The sequence below is a fragment of the Bubalus kerabau genome, chromosome 14, assembly GCF_029407905.1.
Source record: "Bubalus kerabau isolate K-KA32 ecotype Philippines breed swamp buffalo chromosome 14, PCC_UOA_SB_1v2, whole genome shotgun sequence".
NCBI classification, from domain to species: domain Eukaryota; kingdom Metazoa; phylum Chordata; class Mammalia; order Artiodactyla; family Bovidae; genus Bubalus; species Bubalus kerabau.
This window is the reverse complement of record NC_073637.1, coordinates 37,217,508-37,231,218: the sequence shown is the minus strand read 5'-3', so window position 1 is coordinate 37,231,218 and position 13,711 is coordinate 37,217,508. Positions and strand designations below refer to the sequence as shown.

Below are 13,711 nucleotides of genomic sequence, written 5' to 3'. Positions count from 1 at the left end.
AAAGGTGTGCAGAGCTTTGCATGTTGCTTGTTGTTGTTTGTTTTAGTCACTAAGTCATGTCTGCCTCTTTTGTGACCCCATGGACTGTAGCCTGCTAGGCTCTTCTATCCATGGGATTCACCAGGCAAGAATACTGGAGTGGGCTTCTTTTTCCTTCTCCAGGGGATCTTCCCGACCCAGGGATTGAACCTGAGTCTCCTGCTTGGCAGGTGAATTCTTTACCCCTGAGCCACCTGGGAAGCTCTACATATTGCTTACATGTGGCCTATGAAGAATTTACAGGCATGCTTCCCAACCCAGCCCCTGTTCCCTACTCTCCAGTTCCCTGGCACAGGTCAGGGTGGAGCCAAGGCCTGTGTTCTCAGCCATAAATGGAAAGGAGGGATGTGGTAAAATGGCAGTCCTCAGGGTTGGCAGTGTGGGCAGCAGAGTGACCCCAATGGCAGGCTTTCCAAGAAGTCTGCAATCAGGTGACAATGGAGAATAAGTTCTTGCTACTGAACACTGAGAATCGTGGCCCTTGAAAGGGTCTTCTTTGTAGACAAGCAAACTAGACTGTCATATGGTTACTTGAGAGAAGCTCTGGTGCTCCAGAAGACACAGCACCACAGTCAGGGGCTTTCCCTCTGCTAGGTGGCGCTAGCAGTAAAGAACCTGCCTGCCAATGCAGGCATATGTAAGACACAGGTTCAGTCCCTGGGCTGGGATGATCCCCTGGAGAAGGGAATGGCAATTCACTCCAGTGTTCTTGCCTGGAGAATCCCATGGACAGAGGAGCCTGGTGAGCTATGGTCCATGGGGTTGCAAAGAGATACAACATAAGCGACTTAGCACGTACACACATGCAGCCCAGTCGCATGCTGAGGGCTGCCTTTGAATGATACATCACAGTTGCCTGCTGCAGATCCACGGCCTTGCTTCAGAATCCTAGGAGTCTGTGCCATGGTTCCTCTGCTGATGCTAGCTGTACACTCCATGTAGCATCTTTTCCCATTACAGATATCACTAGTACTTGACCTGCCAGGTCATTTGGCCCATTTGCAGGGCCACTGGCATTACCCTCTGTTTGCAAAGCACCCTGGTAATGTTTCAAGTCACTTGAGAAGTGAGTGGAAGCAGGATCTGTTTGTATAGAATATGTTGCCCCCAAAATCTGCTGAGGGCTGAGAGGGTTTGTACTTCCTTCTTGGTGGTAGGAAGAATGTGATTTGTCCCATCTCTTGAAGAGGATTTCCCTGTGTTATTGGCTGGCTACATCATTTGCAAAATGAAAGTGTAGACCCAGGGACAGGGACAGGGAAGTTTGGTACCCATGTGCCCATCATCCTAACCCACAGCAGATGAATCATGCTCCAAGAGATTTCAACCGCTATGCCTGGTCATGGTTAGTACCTAGATCAGGAGCCCCCTCATTCTAAGTATCAAGCTGGAAGTCACTTATCACTTTAACAAAACCAAGCCTTTACAACCAGTGCATTGACACATGAGGTCCTCATGACCACCCTTTGTGATAGAAAATAAAAGTTACGGGACACTTGGCCTGGGACTTTACAGTTAGTATACACTTAGGCACTTTACAGTCAATATGCACCTTCCCTTTCACTGACTGATTTGGTGCTTATTTTCCTGTCTTTTGTTCTTTTGCAGTGCACAGCTGGGCAAAACTTATTCTTGTAATTTTCTGAATGCAGCATGCTGTCTCTGTTGTTTGTCTTTTTCCTCAGGATGTGGCTATTCTGAAATAGAAAGCTCTTTTCACATCTTAATCTCTTAAAACTCTCTTGAGACAGAAATCAGTCCTCTCCCTTTGCCCAATGGAAATGGGTGGCTTTGGCTAATCAGATCATGTAGAACTGGGTAACTTGCTGAATTACCTTCCTAGACCAGTAGGGGTCAACCAGTTGACCAAAGTGTGTGTGTGTGTGTGTGTGTGTGTGTGTGTGTGTGTGTGTGTGTGTGTGTATGTGTGTGTGTGTGTGTGTGTCCACCCCACATTTCATACAGAAATTGCCTGTGCACGTCTGTGATAGATTTCATGGAAGTCCCAGAAATATGGGAATTGTAGAGCAGACGCCCTTCTCTCTTTTGCTAAAGTTTATCCCATGACAGAAGAAAACAATCCACCGTCTCATTTTGCTTCTTTTTCACCCTTTGTTCCCCACTCCCGATCTAGTATCTCAGACTTTCTGAGCCAAACTCGTTTTCTCAGCTTGAAGGAGAAATGAGAATCAATCTTTCTGGTGTGTCTGGAGGTCAGTGTAAGAACACAGTGAAGGAAAAGCTCTTGTTAACTTAGCACTCGGGCCCATTTTTATGCATTACATCACTGCTTTCAATGCTTGTCTTCTATCCTATATGTTTGCATACCCAGGAAAACACACAAACACATACAGACACCACTGGCACTACTGGGGATATGGTCATATTCTTCCCACATCCTGCTGGTTTTCCCTAGCTTCCCCAGAGGCCACATAAAAAGTCTTCCTGTATATTCTAAATATTTGCTGAAGACTAAAGGGGAAAGAATGTGAGTGAATTTTGCATATTGACAAAACTGCGCTTCTTTTTTGAAAAGCCGAAGTATATTTATGTTTCTTGAAAATTCAAAAAAGCTCAGCTTCTTTTTTATTCCTTCTCCATTGTTGTCAATCTGATTGTGATTGGGTCCAGTAACCCTTCTCCTCCTTCACCACCGGCCCCCTCCCCAATTTCACCAACCCCTTCCCCCCAAGACAAACCACAAAAACTGAAATGAATACTGAAGTTTTAAGCAGGAAGAGATAGGGCTTGAGTGAGATGAAGTAAGGCTTGAGTGAGAAAATGATATTTGAATAAAGTCTTGAAGAAGTGAGAGAGTGAGCTTTGTAGCTAGTCTATATTTGAGGGAGGAACATTCCAGGTTTAAGGAATAGCTTGGGAAAAAGCCCTGAGATAGGACTTTTTTTTATTAAGAATAAATGAGAAGAGTAGTGGGGGCCAAGTACTGTGGGAATAACCTCTACCCCATTACAAAGAATTTGACTTTTACCCTGAGTAAAATGGGAACCACTGGTGAGTTTTGAACAGAGGAATGTCCTGATGTGGTTTATAGCTTCAAAGAAGCAGGTGACTTGTTAGGGGGTGTAATCACAATGGGAGTATGGATTTTTATTTTTATATATAGCTTTATAGCCATCTCTAAGAAGGGATAAAATATTTTCAGCACCTCCTCTGTGCCCCCTTTTCCAGGTGATTTCCATCCACAAAGGTAACAACTACTTTGACAAACAGATTTGTTTTCCTCTTTTTGATACTACGTAGATATAAATCAATAGTGTAGTCTCTTTTGTGTCTGGTGTCTGTTGTTCCATAGTTTTGTCCAGTTATTGGATATGTTAGGATTTCATTCTTTTTCATTGTTGTCTAGTAGTCCATCATATAAACATGCTACAATGTATTCATTCTCTTATTGACAGATATTTCATTGTTTCCAACTTTTGGCTTTGATGAGTGAAGTTGCTATGCTTGTGGATATCATTTGGTGATCAACTGCATTCATTTTTCTTGAGTATGTACCTGCTGCTACTGCTGCTAAGTTGCGTCAGTCGTGTCCGACTCTGCACGACCCCATAGACAGCAGCCCACCAGGCTCCCCCGTCCCTGGGATTCTCTAGGCAAGAACACTGGAGTGGGTTGCCATTTCCTTCTCCAAGTATGTACCTAGAAGTGGAATTACTGAGTGATAGGTTAGGTATAAGGAGAAGGCGACGGCACCCCACTCCAGTACTCCTGCCTGGAAACTCCCATGGATGGAGAAGCCTGGTAGGCTGCAGTCCATGGGGGTCACTGAGGGTCGGACACGACCGAGCAACTTCACTTTCACTTTTCACTTTCATGCATTAGGGAAGGAAATAGTAACCTATTCCAGTGTTCTTGCCTGGAGAATCCCAGGGACTGGGGAGCCTGGTGGGCTGCCGTCTATGGGGTCACACAGAGTCGGACAGGACTGAAATGACTTAGCAGCAGCAGCAGCAGGTTAGGTATATGTACAGGTATATGGTACAGTTTCCCAGTGCAGCTGAACCAATTTAAATTCCTACCAGCGAGGTGTTAATATGTTGTTGTTGTTCAGTCATTAAGTTGTATCCGACCCCATGGACTGCAATATGGCAGACTTCCCTGTCTTTCACTATCTCCTGGAGTTTGCTCAAACTCGTCCATTGATTCAGTGATGCCATTGAACCATCTCATTCTCTGTCGCCCCTTCTCCTGCCCTCAGTCTTTCCCAGCATCAGGGTCTTTTCTAATGAGTCATCTCTTCACATCAGGTGGCCAAAGTATTGGAGCTTCAGCTTCAGCATCAGTCCTTCCAATGAGTATTCAGGGTTGATTTCCTTTAGGATTAACTGGTTTGATCTCCTTGCAGTCCAGGGGACTCTCAAGAGTCTTCTCCAGCACCACAGTTTGAAAGCATCAATTCTTTGGCACTCACCCTTCTTTATAGTCCAACTCTCACATCCATACATGACTACTGGAAAAACCATAGCTTTGACTGTAGGAACCTTTGTTGGCAAAGTGATGTCTCTGCTTTTTAATATGCTGACTAGGTTTGTCATAGGCAAATATTATTGATTATTTAATAATTAATAATAAAATAATATTAATATGGGTATTAATAGTATTAATATGAGTACTTCATAACCCCACATCCTCAGCAACACTTGAGATTATTTGTCCTTCAGCTTTAACTTTCCTGGTAGATAACTTCAACTTTCTTGAGTAAATTATTATGGTTTAATTTGCATTTTCTTGATTAATAATGATGTTGGGCACCTTTTGATGTACATATTGGTCATTTGGATTGCCTTTTTATGAGTATCTCTTCCTTTGCCCACTTTTTATACTGGATTGTCAATCTTTTTTGTTACTGATTTGTAGGAATTCTTTATGAATTCTGGCTAGAAGTCCTTTGTTAGATATATGTCTTGTGAATACCTTTTCCTACTGTCACTTCCCTGTTTGCTTTTTTAATGATATTTTGATAATTAGAAGCTCTGAATTTTTAATGAAGTCTGTTTTACTAATATTTTCTTTTATTGATGCTTTCTATGCCCTGATAAAGAAGTATGGTCTTGTCTTAATTTTCTAAGCAGGAAAGTTATAGAAATGAAAGCAACTTTTTTGGTTTAATCATTTTTCAGGCCTGAAGCTAAACCACTCACTAAAATATCTTCTCTCTTCTCTCTTCCCTCTCTACTTCCTCCCCATTTTGTTTCCCTCCCTCCTCCTCTCCACCTCCCTCCTTCCCTTCTTCCCTCCCCTCTTTGCCTTAATTGTCCTCCTTCTTCACCTTCTCCTCTTCCTTATTTCTTCCTTCTCCTTCTCCTTTTTTCTCCATCAGAAGATAAATTCCTAGCTTCAGTTTTCCATATTGCATCTGCTGAACCTGCTGATCATTTCCAAGCTATGCAGAGGCCTGTCCAGCTGAATTACAGGAAAAATGGGCAACAGATTGATCCACTTGCTGTACAATTGTATCCCCTTGCTTATACAAGCTCATCATGTAAAGGAAATGAGTTCAGCTATTCATAGACTGAACGTAGACACCATAAGGCAAAGACAGTATCATTTTATTCCTTACATCGTCCAGCATCTTGCATATTTCCAGTACATAGTAGGCACTCAGAAAATATTTTTGGTAGAATTAGTGAATTGATTCTGGGAAAAAAAATCAAGAAGTAGGTTCTTGTATTCAATATAACAAGGGTTTCCTAGGTGTTACTAGTGGTAAAGAATCTGCCTACAGCGCAGGAGATGCAGGAGACGCGGGTTGACCCCTCAGTCAGGAAGATCCCCTAGAGGAGGAAATGGCAAAACCCACTCCAGTATTTTTGCTGGAATAATTCCATGGACAGGGGAACCTGGCAGGCTACAATCCATGGGGCTGCAAACAGCTGGACACAACTGAGCACACACACATTCAATATAACAACTTAGAAGCTATCATCATTTCCAGCACAGTATGGGAGATGGTGTAAATGCTTTTCTGGTCATTCAGTGACTTTCATCTTAAAACTGATGACAGTCTTGGCTAGCATTTGCTTCCTCTTTTTCTTAACAAAAAATACTATTCGTTCAAATGCAAATATATATTGTGTATATTTGCTGTCTCATTTGCTTTCGAAAGTTCATTCATCAGAAAAAGAAATCTAATATTCTGGCCCATTAAGGAAAGCCATTTTTACTCAAAGAAATTTCATCAGACCTTTTTATAGTTAATATACACATGGAGGCAAAGTCTTTGAGTTTGTATTGAGTAGCTATACATGACAAATACTTGCTCTAGAATATTCTAAACAGGTTGATATTTTGCTTAAAGATCTGCTTAAAACTGAAGCTTAAACTACCCTTCTACTGATTTTTTTGGTGAACCAAGTATAATGTTTCAATTCCTTAGTGCTAAATCCATTGACATACATTATTTTGTACCCCACAGGACTGGGAAATTAAACTCTGGTTTGAAAACAAGAAAGGCATTCATGGGATTTTTACTTTTTGGTTGAAGTTGCCTGCTTTCTTTTTTTTCACGTTGGAAAGTAAATAAATTGCTCAGAGGCTAATCTTAATCTCTCAGTTTTACAGACAAATCAGTGGGATTTAGTTGAAATGGTTCAAGACAATGCACATATACAATTGATTTAGCTGGTGACAAGAATAGAGAATAGCATCTACTTTCAGCCAAGTTACTGCTTTTGTTCTGTTTTATAAAGGCAAACAAAGGTGCCTTATTCTGCCCCATTTTGTGTCTGATAATCTCATGTCATATAAAGATAATATCCATTTACATTTTTCACACATTTTAAATGAACATTTTAATAATGAAGTCTTACCTGTTGATTAGAATTGTGGTGATTAAATGGCCTTAGGTTTTTTTAGTCTGTGAATGTATGAGATTAGACAAGAATTACAAACAAAGTCAAGGAAACTTTAACAATACCTTATGGATAAACTTTACTTAAGAGTAAAGCACTAGGGATTTTTTTCTTTTTTTTTCCTTTATTTTTTGGGAGTGAAAGAAATAAGAGCAAGAGGAGGAAATGAAAATTTTAAGTGACTGCATGTCTTGCTTGAAATACTAGGGATTATAAAGAATCAGAGATGATTTGGAGGGGTGGGGAGAGTAAAAACAACTCTCTTCTAATTCTTTGTTTCCAGTCTCTTTAGGACTGTTTGTGGAAGACACAGACCATTACATAATAAACATTTTACATAGAAATCATTTTTGTCTGCCCACATAGCTCACTGACAGGTATTAATGGGAGGTGCAGAAATGGGAAGCACAGTTGAGTGGTGTTCAGGTATCTGGGGAAATGCTATCCACTGTTGAGTGATAGAGTGTCTTCATTTTCATATCTCAGAGGCTGGGTGTATTTGCTGGTGCCATGGGATGGCAGCTATGATTTCAGGTGTGGGAACATAGCGTCCCCGAAGAGCCAGTCCAAGGGGACTTTCTTGTAAAGAAAGTGTTCTAAAGGTATTGGAATTGATTACTTCTGTTTATTTCACAAATATTCATAAAGCACGTGCTGTTGTAGGTGCTGAAGAGACAGCAGTGAGCAATCCAGATCCAGATTAATCCCTACCCTTGTGGAGATTACAGTAGGAGGTGGGGCAGTACCATAAATATAATATATAAGGGAATTTGATCATGTGTGAAATGGAACATAGAAAAAGAAATATGAGCAGGGTAAAGGGAATAGGAAATGATGGGGCAAGTGTGTTGTTATTTTAAATGAGATGTAGTAGGTGGGTCTCATCAGGAAGGTAGAAATGAAGCAAAATCTTGAAGGAATTAAAGATTATGAGAAAATCAGGGGAAATCTTCCAAGGTGGGTAAAACAGCTAGGGATAGTGAAGGAATGGGGATGCATGCTTGGTGAGTTGGAGCGTTAGCAAAGACACGACTGACTGCATGGCTGAAAGAGAGTTAGAGAAACTGGTGAGACCAGATGCCAAAAGGGTGAAAGGAATGGCTGGTGTGGGTAGTGGCCCTTTATCATTGGGAGCCTCATAGGTCATCATAAGGACTTTGGCTTTTCTCAGAAAAACAAGGAGTCATTGCAAGGTTGTAAGCTGAGGATCCCGTCATTTTGCATTTTGCTTGATACCCACAGAAGAATGTTATGCAAAAATAACCATTCTCTTGTATCGCCACAGTACCTGGTGCATGGCAGTGCTCGGTAAATATTTGTCAAATGGATGAATGAAAATAGCGACCCACCCGTTCACAGGTTTTTGATCAATCTGATGATAAAGTGCCTTATTGTGGGATGGTTGTATTTTCTCTACCCAGGATGCTATAACGAATTAGACTTTCCATGGAAGGCCTTGCATGCCTCCTCTCACCAGCCCCGGGAACCTGCTTAGGGTTTGGCAGCTGTTTCCTGGAGGTCAGAGCACAATAACTGGAGAAGGATTTTTAGAGCATGCCTGCCTGTATACGGCTGGTGTCTGTGACATGCAGGCAGTACTTCTCTTGCTAGCTCCTTCTTTGACTTGAGTGGCTGTTCAGAGGAAGAGGTCTTTAAAATAAGACCTTAATTTTTATGAAGCCTTGTTCATTCACCCCATCATTTTCAGGGTAGCCATGGGTTTTCCAAGGGCAGAATTTTCTTAAAGTGACTGTTGTAGAAAGTATGAATGTACCACACCCCTGTATTACTAAATTCAAGTTTGCTGCACAACAGGCCAGTAAATAGACAGATGAGTTATTGGGACAAGGAATAGTGGGTTTATTGTGAAAGTCAGAAGATGAAGAAGATGGTAGAGTAGTGTCCCAAAGAACTGTCTTACCTAAGTTAGAATTTAGGCTTCATTAATACTATACTTTGGCCACCTCATGCGAAGAGTTGACTCATTAGAAAAGACCCTGATGCTGGGAGGGATTGGGGACAGGAGGAGAAGGGGACGACAGAAGATGAGATGGCTGGATGGCATCACCGACTCAATGGACATGAGTTTGAGTGAACTCCGGGAGTTGGTGATGGACAGGGAGGCCTGGCGTGTTGAGATTCATAGGGTTGCAAAGAGTTGGACATGACTGAGTGACTGAACTGAACTGAACTGAACTGAATACTAAAAGGGGAGGGAGTATGCTCAGTTGTTGCAAACTTCTTGGTGCTGGAATCTTTTGTCCTTACAACTGTCTACATAGGTCAGGCCACAATAGTCTTGTAAACCTCCAACAAGACAAATGTTACTCTCTATTCTGCAACTTTTTGTCTCTATATGACGGACAAGTGTTATACCTTTAAGGATCAGAGTCTTGAGAATGGACATCCTGTATATTTCAAGCTATAGGCAACATTCTTAACTTGTAGCAAAAGCAACAGAATATGAAATGGTTAAACTAAAAGAAACAGATCCAATATGGAGTCAGATTTATTTTTCCCTAGTACACTTGCTGTTTCTCACCTCTTTCTTTATATAGATGACTCTGCTGGACAGTCACTAACTGTGCTATTCCTATATAGTATCAGTGATGTATTTATACCAAATAATGTCTTTGGATACCTCTATAAAGTTGGAGGTGGTTCTTTTTCTTCTCCTTCTTCACCTCAGTAGGTTTTCACACATTCTTAAATATAATTGTTGCTGATCTTTATTCCCTGATGTTAACTTTATTGAGTTATAATTTACAGAATGAAATGTACAAATCTTTTTTTCCCACAATTTTGACTGTATTAAAGTATACAGTTTAGTATTTTATGTATATTCACAGTGTGTGAATCCATCACCACTATCTGATACTAAAATATTTCCATCACTCCAAAAAGGGAACTGCATAACAATTAGGAGTCACACCCAATTCCTCCGTCCTCCTAGCCCCTGGCAACCACTAGTCTACCTTCTGTATCTATGGGTTTGCCTATTCGAGACATTTCATATAAATGGAATCATACAATACGTGACCTTTTGTGTATGACTTCTTTCATTTTGCATAATATTGTCAGGGTTTATCCATGTTGTAGCATGTATTAGTACTTCCCTCCTTTTTGTGGCCTAATAATACTCCATTATATGGATATACCACATTTTACTTATTTATTCACCAGTTGATAGATATTTGGGTTGTTTCTACTTTTTGGCTAATATAAGTAATGCTGTTGTGGCAAACCCAACGTCACAAAGATTTACCTATGTTTGTTTTTTCCTAAGATTTTTATAATTTTAACTCTTACATTTAGATCTTTGATTTTAAATTTTGGTTATGATAAGTGGTAGGGTTCTAAATTTTTTTCTTTTTTTGCATGTAGATATCCAGTTGTCTCAGCACTGTTTACTGAAAAGACGGTTCTTTCTTCATTGAATAGTTTTGGCACTCTTGCTGAAACTCAGTTGACTATAGATGTGTGATAGCTTTATAGAAAGTTTTAAAATTAGGAGGTGTGTCCTCCAAAATTGTTCTTCTTTTAAGATTATTTTGCCTATTTTGTATCCCTTGCATTTCCATATGATTTTAGGATCAGCTTGTCCATTTCTATAAAGAAGGCAGTTAGAATTTACTAGTCTTCCAATTCATGAACATGAAATGTCTTTATATATTTTTTATCTCTTTTTAATTTCTTATGAACAGTGTTATATAGTTTTCACTCTACAAGTTTTGCCCCTTCTTAGTTAAATTTATATCTAGATATTTTATTCTTTCTTGATGCTATTGTAAATAGAATTCTTTTCTTAATTTCACTTTCAGATAATGTGCAAATCTAAGTGCACAGTTCAAACATATTTGAGACATGAATATACCTGTGTTACTGATCTTTGGTAAATTAATGTAGCAAGAGATTTGGGTATAATTATCCCTTAATTCGGAAAGGCACTGGCACTCCACCCCAGTACTCTTGCCTGGAAAATCCCCTGGACAGAGGAGCCTGGTAGGCTGTGGTCCATGGGGTCGCTAAGAGTCAGACACGACTGAGCGACTTCACTTTTCCTTTTCACTTTCATGCATTGGAAAAGGAAATGGCAACCCACTCCAGAATTCTTGCCTGGAGAATCCCAGGGACAGGGGAGCCTGGTGGGGTGCCATCTATGGGGTCATATAGAGTTGGACACGACTGAAACGACTTGGCAGCAGCAGCAGCAGCAACATCCCTTAATTACAATTTTTTGAGGCTATAGGAAGGTCATGTTGATTTAAAGATAAATGAACTTTTGGATTTTTGTCATGTTTGTCCCAGAAGAATTGAGTGTTGCAAATTTTCTATGTAAGCCCTGTACGCTGAGACCAACAGATAATGCAAAAATGTGACTTATGATCCTTGGAGAACATCACATGGTTAAAGTGGATATGAGGGATTGAAAGGTTAGGGTAGGGAGAGGGGACCAGAACCTCATATTTTCTTCATTCGTAGTTGTTTGTGAGATAGCTGAGCCTGTATCAGTTCACTAACCATGAAGTTTGGTTGAGAATTTCAGGTGAATCATGCCTTAGAAATAGCATAGTTTGATGCAGTCATTTCTATTGAATAGCTAATTTAAATTTCAAAATATTCTATGACTCTTAAGAGTATACCTAGTGAAGACTGAAATGTCTTAAGGAATTTGTTTATTAGTTTGAAATTTAGTTATGTCCACAACAAAATGGATAATAATTTAAGTTTCTATTTCAGGATCAACTGAGTAATAAAAAAAAAGATGAAAATTATAGTGAGCAAAGATTTTTGTTTATAAAAAAATCTCCAGTCTCTAACCATTTGCCCAGCTATGCAAACTGGAAAAAAGGAGTTTAATGGCCATAAAAGGAAATTGGAGGAGGAACCAAATCTTTTGTCTTTTCCTGCCAACAATTATACTGTCATGCTTATTTTGAGCCTATAGAGTTAGACTTTGAGACAAATGAGAGCAGGAAGCAATAATATAGTAAAAGAAAGTCCACTGTGATTTACTGCCTACTTCTTTTTGACTCTACATTATTATTATTATTATTATTATTTTTTGCCTATGTCTTTAAAGCAAATAGTTAACATTTGAAGACAAGATTAGCTTTTTTTATTATTATTTTAAAAAAGCATATGCATGTGCTTTAAAAACATTCAAACAGGACAAAATCAAATCTTCCTTTTGCTCTAAATCCCCAATCCCATTCCCCAGACAACCCTTCAAATTTCTTTCTTACTTTTTCAGAACTGTTTCATACAAATACGTATACCTAGCCTTGTTTGACCCAAACTATACATATTATATGTACCTTGATTTTTTAAATAGTCTGTTGTTAGTTCCACTTAAAAACTTTAAATTTCTCTCCCTCTCCCTTTGGGAGAATGGCATTGAAATACGTATAATATCATATATGGAACGAGTCGCCAGTCTAGGTTCGATGCACGATACTGGATGCTTGGGGCTGGTGCACTGGGACGACCCAGAGGGATGGTATGGGGAGAGAGGAGGGAGGAGGGTTCAGGATGGGGAACACATGTATACCTGTGGCGGATTCATTTCGATGTTTGGCAAAACCAATACAACATTGTAAAGTTTAAAAATAAAATGAAATTAAAAAAAAAAAACTTTAAATTTCTATTTCATTTTTTGAATAACCATTACAGAGTATTCCATTATACAGATGGACTGTAAATTATTTAGCCAGTCCCCTATTGCTAAGCATGTGTGTTTTCTTTTTTTTTTCAATTATAAATGATTTTTAAGTATCTTTGATGTAGAAGAGATAAATAAGAAATATTGTATGTCTTTTCATTGACTATAAAAATTATTCTCTGCATTCTGGAGTGAAGTGTTTTCAGTTCAGTTGTTCAGTCGTGTCTGACTCTTTGTGATCCCATGGACTGCAGCATCCCAGTCTTCCCTGTCCATCACCAATTCCTGAAGCTTGCTCAAACTCATGTTCATTGAGTCAGTGATGTCATCCAACCATCTCATCCTCTGTCATCCACTTCTCCGCCTGCCTTCAATCTTTCCCAGCATCAGGATCTTTTCTAATGAGTCAGCTCTTTGCATTCAGGTGGCCAGAGTATTGAAGCTTTAGCTTCAGCATCAGTCCTTCCAATGAATGTTCAGGACTGATTTCCTTTAGGATTGACTGGTTGGATCTCCTGGCAGTCCAAGGGACTCTCAAGAGTCTTCTCCACCACCACAGTTCAAAAGCATCAATTGTTTTGTGCTCAGCTTTCTTTATGGCCCAACTCTCACATCCATATATGACTACTGGAAAAACTATAGCTTTTACATACATTATCATTTCCAGAAATTTATGTCATTATAAATGACATATAATGATTGTGGATGTTACTGAAAGCAATCTGTAAAATTGACAGTAAGTGTGTATTATAGCTGTGATCTTGATGATGTATTTCTCTAGGAAGATGCTTTATTCTGCCAGATTGTAAAGCAACATGGTGCTGTGGGATGGCTGGATGTCTTCATGGGCAAAGTTGCTGGGCAGAGTGGCTTAAAATAGGTAGTCCTAATTTCTGTATTCCATTGTTTCCATGGAATATGTTGCTCTTGTTTCTGTATTCCATTCAGTCTCATCCATGGAACCCGTCAATGTTGTGTATTCATCTGAAAAGTGGTTCCCAATTGAAAGGCACTAGATAAGTTCCATTTAAATCTGAACTCCTCTTTTCCTAAACCGTATGCTCCCAACACACTCATACACAAAGGCTATTGGACCAGTTTGGCAGATGGAGCCGGCAGCTAGGATTTTGTCTGGAAC

General features: G+C 39.7%; 2 long non-coding RNA genes across 2 annotated transcripts in view; both read left to right on the top strand.

Moving 5' to 3' along the window:
• LOC129626786 (uncharacterized) overlaps positions 1 to 6,599 on the top strand; it is a 41,799-nt gene extending 35,200 nt beyond the window's left edge. The window contains exon 3 of the long non-coding RNA XR_008702210.1: positions 6,476 to 6,599. This is a non-coding gene — a long non-coding RNA (uncharacterized LOC129626786). The remainder of the gene's footprint in view (positions 1 to 6,475) is intronic.
• LOC129626787 (uncharacterized) overlaps positions 1 to 13,711 on the top strand; it is a 153,152-nt gene that overhangs the window by 58,549 nt on the left and 80,892 nt on the right. The gene's annotated exons all lie outside the window — the stretch shown is intronic.